Source organism: Rhinolophus ferrumequinum, chromosome 16, assembly GCF_004115265.2.
Source record: "Rhinolophus ferrumequinum isolate MPI-CBG mRhiFer1 chromosome 16, mRhiFer1_v1.p, whole genome shotgun sequence".
NCBI lineage: Eukaryota > Metazoa > Chordata > Mammalia > Chiroptera > Rhinolophidae > Rhinolophus > Rhinolophus ferrumequinum.
The window spans coordinates 51,449,733-51,469,617 of NC_046299.1; the positions used below are offsets into that span (position 1 = coordinate 51,449,733).

General features: G+C 36.6%; 1 protein-coding gene across 1 annotated transcript in view; it reads left to right on the forward strand.

Moving 5' to 3' along the window:
- ADK (adenosine kinase) overlaps nucleotides 1-19,885 on the forward strand; it is a 449,806-nt gene that overhangs the window by 526 nt on the left and 429,395 nt on the right. The gene's annotated exons all lie outside the window — the stretch shown is intronic.

The window sequence follows — 19,885 nt, forward strand, 5'->3', positions numbered from 1 at the left end:
TCTGCCCTGGGGCAAAGACATAATTCTTGGGGATTTTTTCGTAAATGTCGCGGAAGGACGACTTGACCTTCCTTTTCATAGAGACTGATTGCTGGCACCTGTGAAGATCATCTGCCAGGGACTCAGTCCCCGCCTCTGAGGCTTTGTGGGGGCGGCCTTTGGCTGAATGGTTAGGAAAGGCTGATTTTTCTTTTTTTCTTTGTACTTTTTGGCAGCAATGGGGAGAGTTCTGCGTCCGACACCTGCCTCACATGTGATTGATGTCGCAACTTTCACTTATCAAAAGCTGTTTGTTAAATATACCTTCCTAATAAGTATAAAGTGCAGTGTGCACAGTCCTTGCTTTTGCAATAATCGTTGGAAAGCAATGATTTTTCTAATTAAAAAGGGACATATCGAATTGATTTAAAACTATTGGGACACGCCTGATTATACAAGAGAAATCTCATTTCTTCCAGCATCACCCCTCTTTACCTCCGAAAGAATGAATCATTCATAATTGAAAAGAAAGGGTCTCTTAGGGGTTTGGTGGTGTGTTCATGCTGTTTTGAATGGATGGTGACCAAATCCCTGCCAGTGCCTTTAATGTATTTCTACTACCGTCAAAGGGTTAATGTGCCTACCTCATACGAAGAAAATAAACTTTATTTTGTAACAACTCAGGATGTTCTATTTTTATTTTAAGTTTACAAACTATAGAGTAAAAGGGGCTTTTGAATTAGACCTATCTGGGTTCGAGTGCTTTCCCTATTGACCCATTATTAGAGTGTTTCCTTAAAAGTCACCTCTTTTCACAAAGTTTCCTCTAGTAAATTGGCAGACAGATGCAACTTTTCCCTACTATCCTACTAAACAAACTGCCCTTAGATTTTCCTATGTTAATCCATTTTCAAAGTGCTTTCCTATTTTACAGATGAAGAAATTGAAGCTCAAATGAAATATTTAGTTAACTGTTTGAACCCAGAGCATTTGGGTGCAAGTTCATTGTTGTTGGACTCTACTGTGTCTACTTTTATATAACCACCAAAGGTATACTTTCTGCCTATGCATCCTTACAACGAATGATAAATAATGTTTAATACTTAAGTATGTATTTGCTAGACACTATATCAGCACTGAACCTATTTTAAGTCATTCAATTCCACAACAACCTTACAATGTGGGTACTGTAATTATCTCTATTTTACCAAGGAGGAAACAGGCATAGAGAGATTAAGTAATTTATCAAGGTCACTTATCTAGTAGGGTTGGGATTTTAATCCAGGTAGTTTGATTCCAAGTCTGTACTCTTAATTACCATGCTATACTTAATTAACTTCAAGCAATTTATTCCAAAATACTAGTGAATTGTTAACTCAGTTTTTGTTTGTTTCTCCACTACTTTTGCTTCTGGGTGTTTTTTGTTGTTGTTGTTGTTAGTGTACGTAACTTTTTATGTTGTTGCAATATGTGGGCATATGATACAAAATAATTCTTAAATATATATAATATATTTTGTATATCATTAATGTATTTAACACTTGTAAAAGTCTTTAGGCCACTGAAACTCATTTTATACACTATCTACTTAATGCCACCTGTAGATTTAAAGTTAAAAGATTTAGACACTTGAGGGCTGGGACAAATCTCTTAATTTTGTGTGAAGATGTTTCAGGATTGGCTGTTTCTACTTTCATTATATTAGTTTGGCTTTAAGGGTTGAGTGGGATTATACACTGAGTGGTCAGACTGCATGCGTTATTTATGATGACTTGCTTGACAATTCAGAGGCTAGCTATCAGTTTTGGTTAACTTTTAGGGAGAATGACTTACAAAGTCTAAGCCTAAGTTAATGTGTAGATCAGTCAGTGAGGGAACACATAAGTTTATGAGATATTTGTAGATGCCAGGGAAAGGATTTAGACTTTTGTGACAATTTCAGAATTCTGGAGTAGCAGTGCTCAACCACGGGAAATTTTGGAAGTGTCTGGAGACATTTTTGTTGGGGACTGCTACTGGTTCTCAACCAGAGGACATTTTGCAAATGTCTGGAGTCATTTTTTTGGAGCGTGCTATTGGCACCCCGTGGGTAGAGTTCAAGGATGCTGCTAAACAACCTGCAATGCACAGGAAGCCCCCTACAACAAAGACTTATTCAGCCAAAATTGACAATAATAGTGTTGAGATTGAAAAAACTCTGCTCTAGGGGGAGCATCTGACAAGTCTAGCCTCCCTTTCTCAAATGGGCATAGTTTTTCTAACCTGGATTGCTTTTCAGGGTAGCAGTTACTAAAGTTGCAATAAATAAGCAGACGCTAACATGTTTTCACATTGAGTTGGGGATCAGACGGGAACATTAATTGAGACATTATACTTGGTGCTGTATGTATGCTATATCATTTAATCTTCCCAGCAACTTGTGAGGTAGGCGTAACGATCCCTGTGTTACAGGTGAGGTATTTAGGGCTGAAAAAAGTCTAGAAGAATTTTTGGGAACTGCTTTCTAGGTGAAGGTGCTCCACGATGCTTACCTATATTTAGGACGTCTTAGTTTTCTCTCCTTTGGAAATGTCATCCAAGTTTATTTCTTTAGCGGTCACCTCTGAGAGGATGCAGTTCCTTCCAAAGCTTGTTGAGCATATGCCAAGTCTGTTCTTTCAATCAGTCTTTCAAGGGCCTGCTCTTTTTAGCATGGTGCTAAAAATTAGGTACCTACATATAGAGAGGTAAGACCCAGGTAACACTCTCCTGGTGGAAATGAGTGGGGTTTGGGAAAATGATACCTGAGCATTCTGAAAGATGACAAGGAGTTAACCAGGTGTGAAGTAGGGTGTCTGGCTTTATAGGAAAGTTTGTTTGGAGGTAGAGATGGGAGAGAGCTGCCCAATGGAGAACTACATATGGTTTGGTCTGACTGAAGCAGAAGGTGTATGGGGTCCAGGCTTTGTACTGGACACTCTTCACATGTGTGATCTTTCTATCTCTATATCCTTTAGCTTTCAGACCCTAATCTTACTGTCTGCTAAATATCTCCTTCTGAGTGTCTTGCTGACACTTCAAAGTCATATATATCAAACTAAATCCATCTGTTGACCTAAATCTGCACCTTCTTCCCTGCTTCCTGTATGTGTAAATGGTACCACTAACTTATCTCTCTAAAGTTTGGAACCTAGTTACTTGATTCCTTTTCCATCCACATAGAGTTATCAAGTTGGTCTTTTTTTCTTCAATAATATCTCATAAATGCCTTTCCTTTTCATTTCCTGCTGCCACATCTCCAGTTTAGACTTTATCTTGCTTAGACTTTTTATTGACCTCTTAACTAGTCTCTCTACCTGCAGTCTCAAGTTCTGCCTAATCTTCAGGCCTAGCTCTACTTAGTCATCATAGCAAATATTTGTAAGCTCTTAAGTTGATGTTAGGAAGCGTTCAGCCCTAAGGGCCCACAACATAACTCTTTCTGACATTAGCAATTAAAGATTATTCTGGGTCATGATTTTTAATAATGTTAAAAAGGAAACAAATGACAGTTCTCCAATCAATGAATATTGAGCTTTTCTCAAATTATTGCTTCCTAACCATTCACTTTCATGGCCTCATTTTATTCTTTCACTTTGTCTCCTACCTCATTCAAGACCTCGTGTTTTAAAATTGCATTGTAAACTTAGGAAGAAAAATCTGTAAGTATCTTAGGTGACCAAGCAATACCTTTGATCCCTTCTTCTAAAACACATTTTTTTCCTCTTTCAGAAAAATTTCTGGAAGATTAAACTGAGCACTCTGTTCCTGGAGGGGTCTGTTGTGAGGATTACATGAGAAAATATATGCAGATTGCAAAAGAGGAAGGATGAGCATGTGTTCTTAGTGTGTTGCACAGTGCCTGGTCCTTAGGAGCTGTTCAATTAATGTTTATTAAATGAATCATCAGCACAGCGTTGAGTGGGACTGATAATCTTCACTTTTTAGAACTTGCATTTTTTATAATGCAGCCTACAATTGAGTTTGGCTCTTTTTGGATGATATTGCATGCTGTTCACTTATATTCATAAATTTAATTCTTTAAGATTAAGGCTTTGGGCTATGAAGGAAAATGGAAAACAAAAGTTTCCTGAGGTACTTTGTATGAATGCCTTCATAAGATCCTTTCCTGCCGTGTTTCCCCAAAATAAGACCTAGCTGGACAATGTGTCTTTTGGAGCAAAAATTAATATAAGACTCGGTATGATATGATATGATATGATATTATTATATTATATTATACCTCGTCTTATGTAAGACCAGGTATTATATTAAAATAAGACCCAGTCTTATATTAATTTTTGCTCCAAAAGACGCGTTAGAGCTGATTGTTCGGCTAGGTCTTATTTTTGGGGAAACACGGTAGTGAGACTCTGGATTTAGGAGCTGGTGGAAATAACTGTGCAGGGGAACAGAGTTAGATACCCTGGATGAAACTGGGAGCTGGATTGGGGCTAGATGAAAAGAAGGCTGAAATCCTCTGCTTCCAGTTGTTGCTTTAAAAACTGTGAACCTGATGTGACACAGAAGTGGCTGAACTGCCAGATAGCTCAGAGTTGGGAACTGTAATTTCTCCACTATCATGTAGTACAAGAGCACCAAGCTTGTAGGTAATGGGCTCTGGAAGAGGGGTGGCCTACCTCAAAACCACTGGAAAAAGGAAGTCTGAGCCTGCAAATATATGAGGAAGACAGGTACTTAGAAAATAAACACCAGAAGGTACATTCACTCAAAATCTAATGGAATTATTACAGCAATTTCAAAATGACTTGAAGCATTTTAAAGATCTTAAAAAAGATAAAAGAAATAATTGCCATTAAAAAAACAACATGTTCTGTGCCCTGGCTCTCTGCCTTCTCCCCTGTTGAAATGAATGCACGTCAGCCTTCCATTTATGCTTTTTAAACATCCCTTTTTCAAGGACTTTGATTCAACAACAAACATTTTCTTTCACCATCAATTTTCCCCTCCATATCGATTCATTCTTACCAACACATGCCCTATTATCTCCCATCTTACAAAAAAAAAACACAAAAAAGCAAAACACCCTCCCTTTATTCCATATCCCTCTGTAGTCATTACCCCATTTCTCTGCAACCCTTTAAAACAAAATTTCTTTGACTCTACTTCCTCACTTTTCATTCCCTCTCAGTCTACCTTATTTGTCTTCTGTCTCCACTCCACTAAACATCTGTCAAGGTCACAAATGAACTTCATGCTACCCAATTCAGTGGTCTCTATTCTAATCTTAGCTGATCTCTCTGCAGTATTTGTTTCAGGTGACTTCTCCTTCATTTGTTTAAATGGCTCTATTAAAATATAATTTACATACCATGCTATTCACATATTTCAATTGTATAACTCAGTGTTTTTAGTATATTCACAGGATTATGCAACCATCACCACAATCTAATGTTAGAACATTTTTGTGTGTTCCCCCAAAGAAACCCTGTACCCATTAGCAGTCACTCCTCATTTCCCTCTTCTTTCCTCTTCCAGCTATAGGCAACCTTTAATCTACTTTCTGTTTCTATAGATTTTGCCTATTGTGGACATTTCATATAAATGGAATCATATATATATATATAAAATATATCAAAAATAGATAAGAAGTAAATGGCTATGTAAAAGTAAAAATGGGAGTTATTGAAATTAAATACAAAAATAGGTCGGTTAAACGTTAGGCCAAACATATTTGAAGGGAAAATTAGCAAATTGAAAGATAGTAATGAGTAATTTACCCAGATGTAGCACAGAGAAATAAAGAGAAATTAAGAAATGTGAATATAAATTGAGGGGCACCAACTTGCATCTAACTATGAGTTCCAAAAAGAGGAAATAGTGTGAATAGTAGCAGGGCCATGTGGGAAGAGATGATGGCTGAGAATTTTTCAGAACTTAGGAAAGCCCAAAGTCCTCAGGATAAAAGGATATTCCAGGTACATAGTAAGATAAAAACAAAAAATCCACACTAAAGCTATTTTAGCTTTTAGAGATTTTGATCCTAATTATTAATGTGTATAGGAAGAATCTGGAAATGTAGACACCAAAAAGTTAGTAGCAGTTATCTCTACGTGGAGGGATTATGGGTTGTGTTTTCTTTATTTTTTTGCATTTCTCAACTTTTCTGCACTAAACATAGATGTTAGGACTCTTGATTTTTAAGCTGGAGAAACTTTATATGCACTGAATACATAATTTGACTGAGTGCTGAGTGGCTAAATATCACCATTGCAGAGTGTATCTCTGGGATACTAAGTATATCTGGGACTTTGTAAAACAAATATTATTATTATAGGTTGTAATTTTTTCATCTATAATTCTGAAATCCCAAAAGCTTTGAAAAGTGGAAGTTTTTTTAAACAGATGAATTTACTTGTTAGCCAAACTTGAACTGACATGAGGCTCTCTGTAGTATTTATTTGTCTGACACAAATGTATATCTTTTGCTATAGAAATATTAGTCTGTTTGTTAATGGCATGCTGCATGAAAGCCTCCCGGGCAGTTTATAAAATACACAGTTCATACAGTGTGTTAACTTTCCTAAAATCCATAACTTCTGAGTCCCATAAAATTCTGGCCCCCAAACATGTCTTGTCCTAAGGATTCAACAAAAGGACTGTGGACCTTTATGAAAAATGTAGTCAGTTTTTAAAAGTTTGCTGTTGTACAGGAGCAATAATTTTTCATCGGAAGTCAGTTGCTAGATTTTTCCTATAGTCCCCGTTCTATACTTCTGTGATACTAACTAGATACTAATTTCAAGACCTCTTTTGGCTAGCTAGCTCTACCATAATACTATTACTGGTTATGTCATTAAGTGATTAGGCTTTTCTTCCTCTCTAATAGTAACTGACTAAGGTAAAATCTTCTTTTCAACTTTTGTACATGAAGATTTGGAAGGCTTATTTCACTGAAGGGGTCTTACAAACTGAGGTTTCACATGTGCTTGAAGAATATGCTTTGTGAATATTTTCCAAGGCAGATTTCAGGTTGTTGCCCTCACTTATTTGTTTTATTTCTGATGTTTTGGTTTGTATCTTTTTGTACTTGTGGAGTCATACAATTTTTTTTTTTTAAGACTTTATTGGGGAAGGGGAACAGGACTTTATTGGGGAACAGTGTGTACTTCCAGGACTTATTTTTTCCAAGTCAAGTTGTTGTCCTATCAATCTTAGTTGTGGAGGGTGCTGTTCAGCTTCAAGTTGTTGTCCTTTCAGTCTTAGTTGTGGAGGGCGCAGCTCAGCTCCAGGTCCAGTTGCCGTTTCTAGTTGCAGGTGGCGCTGCCCACCATCCCTTGCACGAGTCCAAACCGGCAACCTTGTGGTTGAGAGGACGAGCTCCAACCAACTGAGCCATCCGGGAGCTCAGCGGCAGCTCAGCTCAAGGTGCCGTGTTCAATTTTTTAGTTGCAGGTTCAATTTTTTAGTTGCACCATCCCTTGCGGGACTTGAGGAATTGAACTGGCAACCTTGTGGTTGAGAGCCCACTGGCCCATGTGGGAATCGAACCGACAGCCTTCGGAGTTAGGAGCATGGAGCTCTATCCGCCTGAGCCACCGGGCCGGCCCCTCATACAACTTTTTAAAAAAATGTGTTCAACTAGAAAGCAATGTAATTATCCTACAGCATGAAAACATCTAAGTTTCCATGTGTATTTTGGCTTCCATTGTATGTATGCTGATTTCAGCATATTCTCTGGAATAGAATAAGAAAATACACGTATGGCAATTATCATGTAAGAAATTCTTACCTTCTCAAGGCATGTCCATTTGGTTAATATACTAATGGGGGTCTCACTATTTTGTTGGCAGGCCACATTTAGTTACTAGTAAGCCCTGTTATTTTGCTATGTTACTTGCAAATATAGGATAATAGATATGACGGTATCCTGTGTGATCATTGATCACTCACAAATTTGGGGATTATCAGAAATGATACTGAAGTAGTTACTTGGTTATGTGCCTTCTAGAGGCTGAGGCTGGACTTTAGTGCATCACTAGAAGAACCATTTGTAAGTCTCTAAGAGACTTAATTACTAACATAAGTGTGAAATCCAGCCAAATATGACTCATTACAGTAGTGCCTCTCTTGCCTCTGTTGTCCTCTGGCATTGGATTTATTTCTCACATAGGCCATGTCAATGTAACGAGAAAGATGGCATTTCTCAACCCCATGCTAAAATTGCATGAGCTCAGTAGAAGAGACTTTCTATGTCCATGTATCAGTTTTGAGAATACTCTGGTCCTACATACCCACCATTGAACCAATTACTATATCAGAGGTGGGGAGTTTGGCCAGCCTTAGATACATTCTCACTCCTCATTCCGTGGTGTGTGTACGTGTGTACGTGTGTGTATGCGCATGTGCATGCCAGTGTGGGTATGAGTGTGGGTAGCTGCGCGAGCCAGTGGCATTTATATAATTGGGGAAGTGGATGGATACTGATGAGGACACTTTAATTTCCAATTCCACCAGGACCTTGTAGAGTGAGAGAGGTGGTGTCATTCCCTCAGCAAGAGAAAAAGTCCCTTATAGCATATATAGAAAATGTTTATGAAAACAACAGTTTCCCCACTCATTCCACAAGGTCCAGCCAAAGCCTGTCTTCTCTGTAAAACTTTCCTAATTGCCCAATCTGGAAATGGCTTCTTCTCTGTACTTCATACTTTGCATTATTGCTACGTATAATATGTGCATGTTTTATCTTGTCTTCTGCTGCTACTTGAAGCCAGGAAACTAGTTGAGTAACTCTTGAATAACTCTTGGTGCCTCATAAATAATTACTTTATTGCAACATAACAGGCTCTAAATTTTTGTTAAATGAATGAATTCTTAACTCTTCACAGGTATTTTAAGGTTATGTTTGTACTACTTACTGATGCAAAATGGTTTCATGTATTCGACATAAATTCTTATCTATTGATAAGTCGATAAGAGAGAACCCTTACGTGAAAACACTTCAGGGTCTTGGATATTTCATTTTTCTTGTTATATGGAGTGAGCTTGTGAGTGAAATAAATCCGATACTGGCGGACAGTAGAGGTAAGAGATTCCCCCCTAGATTGCATTTCTGTACATGTGGCTATAGTGAGCTTTGACTATAATAATCATTTCTTGCATTTGTGTTACTGAACAGTAAGAGTTCATCCACCTGGTGCTAGCAGAGCCAAACACGGAATAAAGCAGTGTGGAGAAAAATTGGCTATTTTATTATGAATTTCGCCACCCAGGAGAACAGGAAGCTAACGATCAAAAACCAAACTCCCCCATGACCTGTAGATTGCAGGTTATATAGGGCAAAATCACAAGACACGGTGGGTTAGGGGAGTTGGGGTGGCGCTCGGCACTGATTGGTCAGAAGTGAGGTAAGGGTAATAAATGATTTCTTCAGGTCTTGAGGACAGTCCTGAGGTCTGTGTCAGTGTCCCACTGTCTGGTTTCATGGGAAAGGAGCCAGGAAGTTGTTCCATCTTAGGGGTCAGGAGCTGAAACATTTAACTTAGGTCAAGATGTTATCTTTAGCCTGCCAGGGGTTCGGACCTTGTGACCATTAGTCAGGTCCCGGCTACTGTCTTCTGCTTTCTGCTGCCTTAATCCAAGAGAAAGGCTAGCTAGGTCTCTGAGGGGGGTGTGTGGGTAGAGCTAGGATTTAAAGCTAAATTTAATCAGAGTCATAAGGACCCTCGGTTTCATGTCCATGGGGAGAATTCCCTCAGTGGAAAATAGGGGACTATACGTCTGCTATATGATCAGTAATATTTTATTAATGCCCTATGGTCAGTGTTTTCTTTTTCTTTCTTTTTTCTTTTTTAATATAATACAATTGCTTACTTGGTGGGAGAATAAATTTTTCGAAAGAGTGAATTTACAACGATCTCTGTGACCTATCAGAATGACGAATCTTTTTCCTGTGGGTTAGGAAGTTCTTAATGAGTGAGGCTCTTTGCAATGTAATTAGAACTCCAAAAGCATTGAAGGTCAGTAATACTGTTCTTAATTTTGTAGTGTACTGTGTAACACAATGTACTACGTAACTAATGGATACTACCACAAAATGTTCTTTTAAAGAAAGTTGTCTCTATTGACTCATCTAGGAGGTGTCACTTGAAAACAAAATAGAGCAAAAGAATAAAATTCAGATAGCTTAGGTTTTCTCCAATTCGTTTTAAGCTTGATATAGCAAAATAAACTGTGTTTTCCTCTTTGAGCCCTAGAGCTGAAGTCTGAAAAACCATGTAAGTTTTTGACTAAACAAATTGAAGTACAAGAAAATTATCTGCTTTAAAAATAAACAGTTCAAATATTTTGTCTTTGAAGCTAACCACATTAGAGATTTGAAATTTTCTTGTTTTACAGGCATGACGGAGAAAGTCTTAGATTCCTCCTAAAATATAGTTTTTCAGAAATTATATTTTCCTAAACAGAGCTGAGACCTTAGTTATCATTTTTAGTTCTTAGTTTTAAGATTAAAGCTGTTAAGCTGTAGAAATGATGCAGAGTATACCCTTGGTTGTGTCTATGTTCTTACACGCTCAAGAAAAACTGATTATATTACATTTTAGCATGTGATAGCATGTTGTTGGACATTAATGTATGCTGACAAAATTCCACTTTGTCTTGTTTTACTTAGCACTTGCTTATCCAACTGGATAGAATTGGATTGTTCAGATTTGAAATATTACAATAAAACATAGTAACATTACATTCAGTAAGTAGTATTTAATGTTTAATATTAAAAATAGTATTTTAGTAAAAAAATAACTCAAAAGATTTGTCTTATTTTGGAGGAGGGTTATAGTTTCTTCTCTACATGGTATGTATCCATCCCTTTGAATATCGTGAGGATGTTCTATAGAGAAATTTATAAATTTCTAGACTTAATACTCACAGATCCTTAGAATTGGGAGGGGTCTTAAGGTATCTTAGTCTAGCCTCCTACATTAGACAGGAATCCCTTCTTTAGCACTCTTATTCCACTATTTCCTCTCCTAGATTCAGGACAAATAAGGGAACAGGAGTGTATTTTTCCAATGATGGAAACACACGCGCGCACACACACACAGACACACACATATATCAGAGAGAGACCTTTGATGTCAGTTCTATGTTAAGCTTGAATAAACTACATTCCGGAGAAGACTTGTCAGTATCCTGTAGGTAGTCAGATTCACAGCTCTTTAAATATTTCTTGTTGGCCAAGATGTAGCTTCTTTATACCCATGAAATGGGTGAAAGAAGTCTCTCGTAGCCTCTACCTTTGAGAACATACTTTGGTATTTCCAAAGACTGTTTGTGAATGCTGTTGGGAGTGGGGTTAGAAGCAGAGGTGGGAGGAGATGGTCAACAGTACAAATTTCCAGGTAGAGTGGGACCCCCTAGAGCTGAGGTTTCTTGCAAATCAGGTAGTTAGGATGTGAAAACAAGGCAAATCTCAGTATCAGCCAGATGTGGCTTTTAAATGGTAGTGCAAAATTTCAAATTTCATGTTATTTTTGAAAACTCTTTGAACATGTTTTAGATTCTAGATGAGGTACTTAAAATCAGTCTAAGATTTACGTTGTACAGTTGAGAGAATTGAAGCCCAGAGAGGTTAAGTGATATCAGCCAGGTAACACAGCTAGTTACTTAAAGCTATTAAATATCTATCTGAGGTGAGATTTGATCCCAAGTTGTATTACTTCCCATTGTACTGTGCTCTGGAACAAGAAATGAAGTATCAGTTTTCTTAGAAGATTTTTTTTTTTTTAAAGATAAGAATAGTATTTAAAGAATGTCAGGCACTTTCACTTAACCTTTTCTTATTTATCCTCACAAGAAGGCCTCAGGGTAACTGTCTTTACCTGAGGAAAATAGACCCAGAGAGGTTGATCCCTAAATAGTGAGCTCTCATTTCATGCTCAGGACCTCTGACTCACATTTCTTGCTGTTTGTATTACATTATGAAGGTACAAATGGAGAACTTGTCAAAGTGAATTCTGTATGTGCTAGATAAGCACACTATTTAAAGGAACACTGTGGCAATGTATTTATTAGCCTTGTCTAGATTTTTGTCTGTCAAGTTCTCTTATTCACACATACGTATTTTTCCTTCCCAAGAATAAATATTCCCTTGTGGGATATACTTACTTGTATGCTTTGCAAATGGATTAACTCATTGAACTTGAACTTTGAGCAGATTGTGTTTTCTAAATTAAAAGCCTTGGGCAAATTCATTTTGCTTATGATTAAGTTAAAACATGCCAGTGAAGAGAACAGTTTCTAATAAGTTTTAATTTACTTTGGAGATTTTGCACTTTTCCCAGGCATCAATGATTTGACTCTTCTGACTTTAGCATTATTATTATGAGATACCCATTATTGTTTAGTTTAATGTACCCAAGATTACACAGTAACAGGATTCAAACCTGAATCTGTTTTAAGATTTTTAGTAATTAGCTGCAAAGCTCAGGTATTATATAAACAACAGGAACAGGAATCAACAGTGATTTGTGTGATTAAAACAATTAAGCAGGCCCCTTTTGCTTCAAACAGTATTCCTATATTATACATGAAACAATTTGTAATAATCTACTAAGAAGCTGTGAATCTATTAACACCATTTGTAATTTGAAATCCTACAAAAATCTACCAGATTTGAGATGGCAGAAATAAGAAACTTTTTCATTAAAAATGACTTACCGTCACAATTAGCCTTGGACCTCATACAAATAATTTTAAAAAAGCAACCTTTTAAAGAAATGATGCAATCAGTGTTCAGTTAGCCTGCTTTTAAGAATAGGACTATAACATGTCATTAAATTCAACTGATATAGGTATCCCCTGCTTTTAAAAAAAATCACTTGACACCATTTTGCTTTTACGAAAAATCTGCATTAGTACTTGTTTTTTGCTTTTCACTTTTTTGCAAAAGGGCGAAAAGCAAAACTAGCATTGTTTGTTTTGTAGTGACACATTATAGAGACAGCACACACCCTGAACAGTGAGAGTGGCCCCACCAAGCTCCTTCCCGGAAACCACACTCAGCATCTCAGCGTCAAGCCATCATAGCTTTGAACTGTGTGAGCTTCTGTGCTTTATCTCCATTTATTCTATACATCCATTAGCAAGTTGTATCCTAAGGTAATTGCTTCTTCCCTTTATGCCATTTCAGCTGATGAAAGGATTCATAGGAACAGCCTACTTTTGGATAGTGGGGAAATCTGTATTTAAAAACCTCAATTTCATAATACTTGATAACCAAAAGGGAAGTAGTGTGAGGGAAATACATATTTGGGAATAGGAACGGGGAGGTAAAAGGAAGTGGTAAAAAAGGAAAAGGCTTAATTCCTCTTAGCTATTTCTCATTTCTACATAACCTCCAATATCAGACATCTCAGCTTTTCAGCTTTTTACCCAGCACTGAGGTGTGTAGGTGAGGGTTTGTGAGAAGCTTCTTGTTATGACTTGTAATACCCAAGAGCTGCTAGCATGGTGCAGGGAGCTTTGGATTAGGAATCAGGACATCCGAGTCCCTTTAAAGTTTCTGTCAAACTTGAAGTGAGTAGTAGAGACTAAAATACTTTTCAAACGGCATCATGGATCAATCTGGGTGTAATACAACTGGTATTTTATAAAAAGAAAATAGAATAGAAAATAATCAGTGCATTGAATATGGTGAGGGTTAAGTATTGCTTTGTGAAACATTGTTTCTGTTATTTAAATGTATAAAATACTAGGTTACGATGCAAAATGTATTTTTCACAGTGATTTTGGTTTTCTATCCCAAAATTTAGTAGCTTCAAATAACCCTTTTATTAGAGTTCACGATTTTCTGGATCAGGAGTTCAGACGTGGATCGGCCAGTTGATTCTTCCGCTCGCTCCATGGGTATTGACTAGGATCACTGGGAGGTATTTAGCTGACAACGGGTCTGGAGGGTTCAAGTTGTCTTTACTCACTTGCCCGGTTCTTTGGAGAGGATGGCTGGGAAGCTTGGCTCAACTGGGCTTCTTTCCTTCTCCATGTAATTTGAAGGCCTCCCCATGTGGTTTCTGGTAGTTGGACTTCTTACATGGCAGCTCAAGGTGCCAAGAGACCAAGGCAGGAGTTGGCCAACCTCTTAGAGGCTAGCCTGGAATCTGGCATAGCATCATTTCCACTATACCTTATTGGTCAAAGGAGTCATCATTGCCTAGCTTAGATCGAAGGGGAGGAGACATAGACGCTTGTCTCCAACAAATTGTAACTGTTTTTCAGATGCTACAGTTATGGTAAAATAATTTTGAAAAACATGGCTGAATTATATATAGAAGCTTTTAATTTTGTTATTGCCCTTTGAAAGATGATTACTACTTTAATAATCTCCCCCCTCCTTTGGAAGATGTGTCTATTTTTGGTTTCAGAGCTCAGAGTTTAAATATGTGTATTATTTTTCCATGAAATACTGAGTGTTTTAGGTTTTTGAAGAAATAATTTAAAGTTTAAAAATTTCCATGGAGTCTTAAGTTTCCTACCTAACACTAAAAAGTCTATTTGGCATGCAAAAGTAGCTGCCTTCTAACAATGCCTGAAGACTACATTCAGATTTAAGTACTCCCTCCTTTCACAAACAGGCAATCTGAGGCTATTATGTTCGAAGTGAAACCCGAAAGAGTGAGAATTATGCTTCCATCCCCGCATCCCACCCTTTAGTAAAGAAAACAAAAATATTTAAAGTTTTTATTATAAACTTAAAAGTTCTCATCATAAGAAAAAAAATTTTGCAACTACGGCTGTTAAGTTGACATTTTGCAATATATATAAACATTGAGTCATTACGTTGTATACCTGAAACTACCATAATGTTATATGTAATTTACCTCAATTAAAAAAAAAAGAATTCATCCACTCTAATAAAATGCAGGTTTTGTAGTGTACTGTACCTTAAGCCAACATGCTTTTCAGAAGAGAGTTATTCCCTGTGATAGAACCACAGGGATTTAAAGAAATGCCCATTTCAGACTATCTTCCCACAGTTGGAATATTAACATCAATTTCTTAAGATATAAGCAAAAAGGATTTATCTTGTCACACACTGTGGCTATTTAGAATCCCAAATCTTGAAGCAGTGTCTCCTCTCAGTTTAACCTCTGGCTTTCTGGGAATGTGTTGGGCTGGTTGTTTGACCTATGTCTGCTGGCAAATGTTCTCTTTTTCAGGTAAACCACATTTTTCTTCAATGCTCTTCTACCTTGGAAGACATGAAGATAGTCAAGATGTGAACAAATAATAAGAGCTTAGAATGAAGTTCTGTGGGTTTAAATGCCAGTATTTTAAGATAAAGATTAAAACCCAAAAGTAAAATGGGAATTGGAGAACTTAAGTGTAGTTTAAACTTATAAAATAGGCATTGTGAGGATATATATCTCAATTCCTAGCAAAGGGATGTTAAGTTATAGATGCTTAGTTATAAAAATTGCCAAAATAGCAATTTTAGGAATATTACATATACATGCATACATACATACCTACATATGTACGTACAATGTACATACAGTATCAACCCTGATATTGGTAGTCCCATCACACTATACTTCTCAATGAGTGTCTTTTATAACCATTGAGGAAATCAGAAATTCATTCTTAATGTCTTCATGCCTGATTCTCTCAGATATGTAGTGAATCATTAGGAAATCTTCATTGCAACACACCCCAAAAGCTAATGATCCTTTCTTTTTCACTAGAGACCACACAATCCCATCAAGTAACAACAGGGTGAAGTAATCTCCATTGAAAGCACTCCAAGGAGTGCTATTTGTATGTGTGTGTGTGTGTTTGTGTGTGTGTACCTATATATTTATATCTACAGTTTTAATTCCACTTGACTTAGAATGTCTGCTGTGCTACATAAGGAAAGACACTTCAAAGATTACATTTTTTCATGTACAGTAGTTTTGGTGGGCTCTTTGTACTTCTTTCCCTCCCATGTTTCCCAATAACACCACGACTATTATCACTGCCACCTCCACCACCATCACTACCATATAAGCCTCCACGTCTTTCAATTTTAAATACCTAGTCATTGCAGAACAGTCTATCCTATTTCCATGGCAAGGGGCTTTGCTGTAAATATGTCACTGTATTTCTCCTTGCACCCTAAAATCCAATTTTAGGTCAGTCTTTAGGCAGATGAGTCAGTGCCAATCTGGGTCTGGTCCTATAGGTTATGGTCCTATAGGTTATGGCCTCTGCCCATGACGTAGAGTGAAGATAGGACCTTCAAATCTAGGTCAGTCCTCATCAGTGGAGACCGGGGGACTCTTGGCTCCTATTGTTACCCTCTTAGAGGAAAACAAAAGCATTGAATAAGGGACAAAATTTTAGAAACCAGTTCCATCATTTATTTACCAACCAAGTAGAAATGATTAATTCTTAGGACATTTTTTCAGCTAAAACTGTATATTCAATTTAAGACCGTATTTATTTTTACTCCTACCCTGTTTCCTTGAAGATAAGATCTAGCCTTGAAGATAAGATTAGAGCAATCAGCTCTAATGCATCTTTTGGAGCAAAATTTAATATAAGACCCAGTATTATATTATATTACATTATATTATATTATATTATATTATATTATATTATATTATATTATATTATATTTTAAGACCTGGTCTTATAGGAAAATAAGACTGGGCCTTATATTGATTTTTGCTCCAAAAGACGTATTAGAGCTGATTTGTCCAGCTAGGTCTTATTTCTGGGAAGCACGGTCTATAGAAAATGGTATGCACTGGGAGTTACAATATACCCAAGGACTAAATAAGTGCTTTTTTTTTTTTTTACGGTGGAACTTTTTGTGAACATTTGTGGTTTCAACTTCTGAGTCTTGAAAGATTTTGATAAGAAATAATTTGTAATTTTACTGAAGCCTAAATTTGATTCACATAAGCTGAATGGGTAGGATGGGCGATTTACTTAGCTGAATAGTAAGTACATTTAGCTACTTGCTACTCATTGTGTGCCCCTAAATTCTTGTACAGAGATAAAAAAAATTTTATTTATCAAAAACGTCACTCTTGTGATTTTGACAGAAATGAAGTTGTGGTTAAAATTTTAAAAATGAAGAATCATCTGAAATGATTCTTGGTGACAATTAGGAGTCTTGGCTAAATTAAAGACAAAAATTGGCTGCTCAGACTTAATCTCTGAATGAGTGTATACTAAAATAAAAGAAGCAATTTCTGAAAGTATTTCATAGGGTGCTCCAGCTAATCAAAAAGCCGTCACTGGATCACTACATCTTATGCACCCATAAGATGGATGTGGTGGTCTGAGATTTGGCTATTTATAAAGGTCTCACTCAGATAGAGATAAGACTCTCTTGGACTTACTCTAGTGACACCATGTATGGTGGTTATTAGCCCCAGTTCTGGAGTGAGAATATCAGACTTTGGATTTCTGTTCTGCAACGTGTGAACATTGGGCAAGTTCTTTAACCTCTTTGAGCTTTAATTTCTTCTGTAAAATGGCGATAATAAACTATCTCCTGGTAGGTGGTTGTAAATTCAAATAGAATAGTACTTGAAAGAGATATAGCATGTCTGGCACATATTTGCACTCAGTACGTTTTACCTAGTCTACTTATATATTACCTGCCAGCAGCTGACTGCCAAGGTAGAATAGTTACCCTCTTAGGGTGTTGTTCAAATGAAACTAACTGCGTATACATTCTGGACATTTATTTTTAGTCTGTCAATAGGAAACAGTAGGCACTATACAGTAAGAAAGACTGCAAAGAAAAATTTGTTTCACAAGTGTCTGTCTCCATCCCTGACCTCTCCCCAGAACTCCAGACTTTTGTGCTTCTTTCTTGCTTTCTCCATTCATCACAGTAAATGTCAGCACCATTTACCCCAAATAGTCCAAAATGGAGGAGTTAGTCTTCATTCCTTCTTTTCCTTACGTCCTCATATCTAGTCCATTAGCAGGTCCTGTCATTCTGTCTCTAAAATGTCTACCTATTTCTCTCTGTCCTGTTTGTCATCTGAATTATTATAAAAGACTGCTAATTGGGTCTTTCTGCATTCCATGCACTACATTATAACCAGGGTGGTCCTTGAGCATAAAATTAGATGTCGTCATTCCTCATTCCTTTGTTTAATGCTTAATTACAATGGCTTCTTGTCATGCTTATAACTAAATCAAAATTTCTTAGGCTCCTAAAAGCTAGGAAAATCTGCTTTCTTGCTCTGACCACACCTTTCTTCTCTCCCTCGCCTTTTTTCATACTGGCCTTCCAGTTATCGCTTGAGTGCTGTCAGGAATACTCTTCCCACACCTGGCTCTATTTGTCATTCACTTCTGTCCTCTGGAGGCCTTCCCTGACTGCCCCACCAAACAGGACTTTCTCTGCTTTGATCTGCTGATTTTAATTCTCTGCACAGCACTTATGATCATTTGATGTTCTCGTTTGTTTATTTGATTATTCGTTTACATCCCATCACCAGACTATATAATAAGTTCTGTACGGGCAATTCATGTTCTTGATTATTGCTGAATCTGTAGTGTTTTGAGTAGTAGATGCTCACTAAATATTTGTGGAGTTAATGAGTGAATGATTCCTAAAAGCTTGTTTGTGAAGTACCACAGACCAGATCTATGGTGAAGTGAAAATAAGAAATATCTTTGATATAGATAATATAATTCATAAGATTACCAACAATACCTTGGGAAGGGGTAGTCTTTATCCTGTGATGCCCTTCATACCTTTTTATATTAAAATGCCCTTTCTTCTATGAAATGATAGTGATATTCAGTTGTATAATTTAAAAATATGTTCTTGGCAGCATAAATAATTGGGAAGCACTGTTGTCCTGCACTTTTAGATTGAAGGTTTTCTTTGAGTTTCAGAGATTTGTAGTTCACTGAAAATAAAGAAGCACTGTGTAGGTGTTCCTGGGAGGGAGTTTTGCTAAGCATTCTTACTAAATAAAGTTCAGTCAATCAAATGTTATTATATTCTTCAAATTCTCCTGGGAAATAAATTGTCAGGTTCCATTTAAAGATTATATGCTCTTTGAATATGTAATGTTAAAGTGAAATGTGACATAAAAATCCACAGATCATAATTAAACGAAGTAAAAATAGCAGACCTCTTATGCCTTCTGGGGAAAAGTTAATATATTTAGTAGCGTTTCTTTGAATAACTTTGTTCATAATGAAAGCTAATTAAAATTGCATGCATTTTGTTGCATTAAAACAGATCAACTCTTAAAAAAACCCCAATTTGTGTTAAAAACAACAAGTGAATTTTTTTTTTCTTTCATTGTCCAGTAAGAACTGAAAGGGACTCAAGATGTCACTTGTAACAAAGTCCCTGTGTTTCAGATAAGGAAACTGATGGTCAAAGGGAATAATGTTTTTTAGTAGTTTCAGAATCAGAATTTCCATCTCCTTATTCCCAGGCACTTGAAATTTATGCTATGACACACTACTTATTTTAGGGAGACAAGTCTTAAGAAATTTCTCTTTTTGGAATATGATATAGATTGCTTTAGAATATTATTTCGGTCAGCATTTTAATTAATATGAAATGAGGAGATATATTTTTAAGTAAGATGCAAGGAAGACATTCCACATTAGATGTTGTGACAGCTGGCCTCTTAAAGGCTATGCAAAGCTATAAAAGTGGTATTTATACTTTTAACTTTTGTCAAGTTAAGATTTAAAATTAACCAAGAAATTCATAAAGACATTATATTTTTGTTATTCCTGTCTTAAAGAATCTTTACACATGAAAAGTTGAGAAACTTATAAAATAAACCCAGTTCCTCTAAAAATAAGAATAGTTTTGATGGTTGTGATTTAAAAAAATACAAATTTTAATAAAGAGCAGGGATAATTTTTGTATTTTTAAACCATTTCAGAA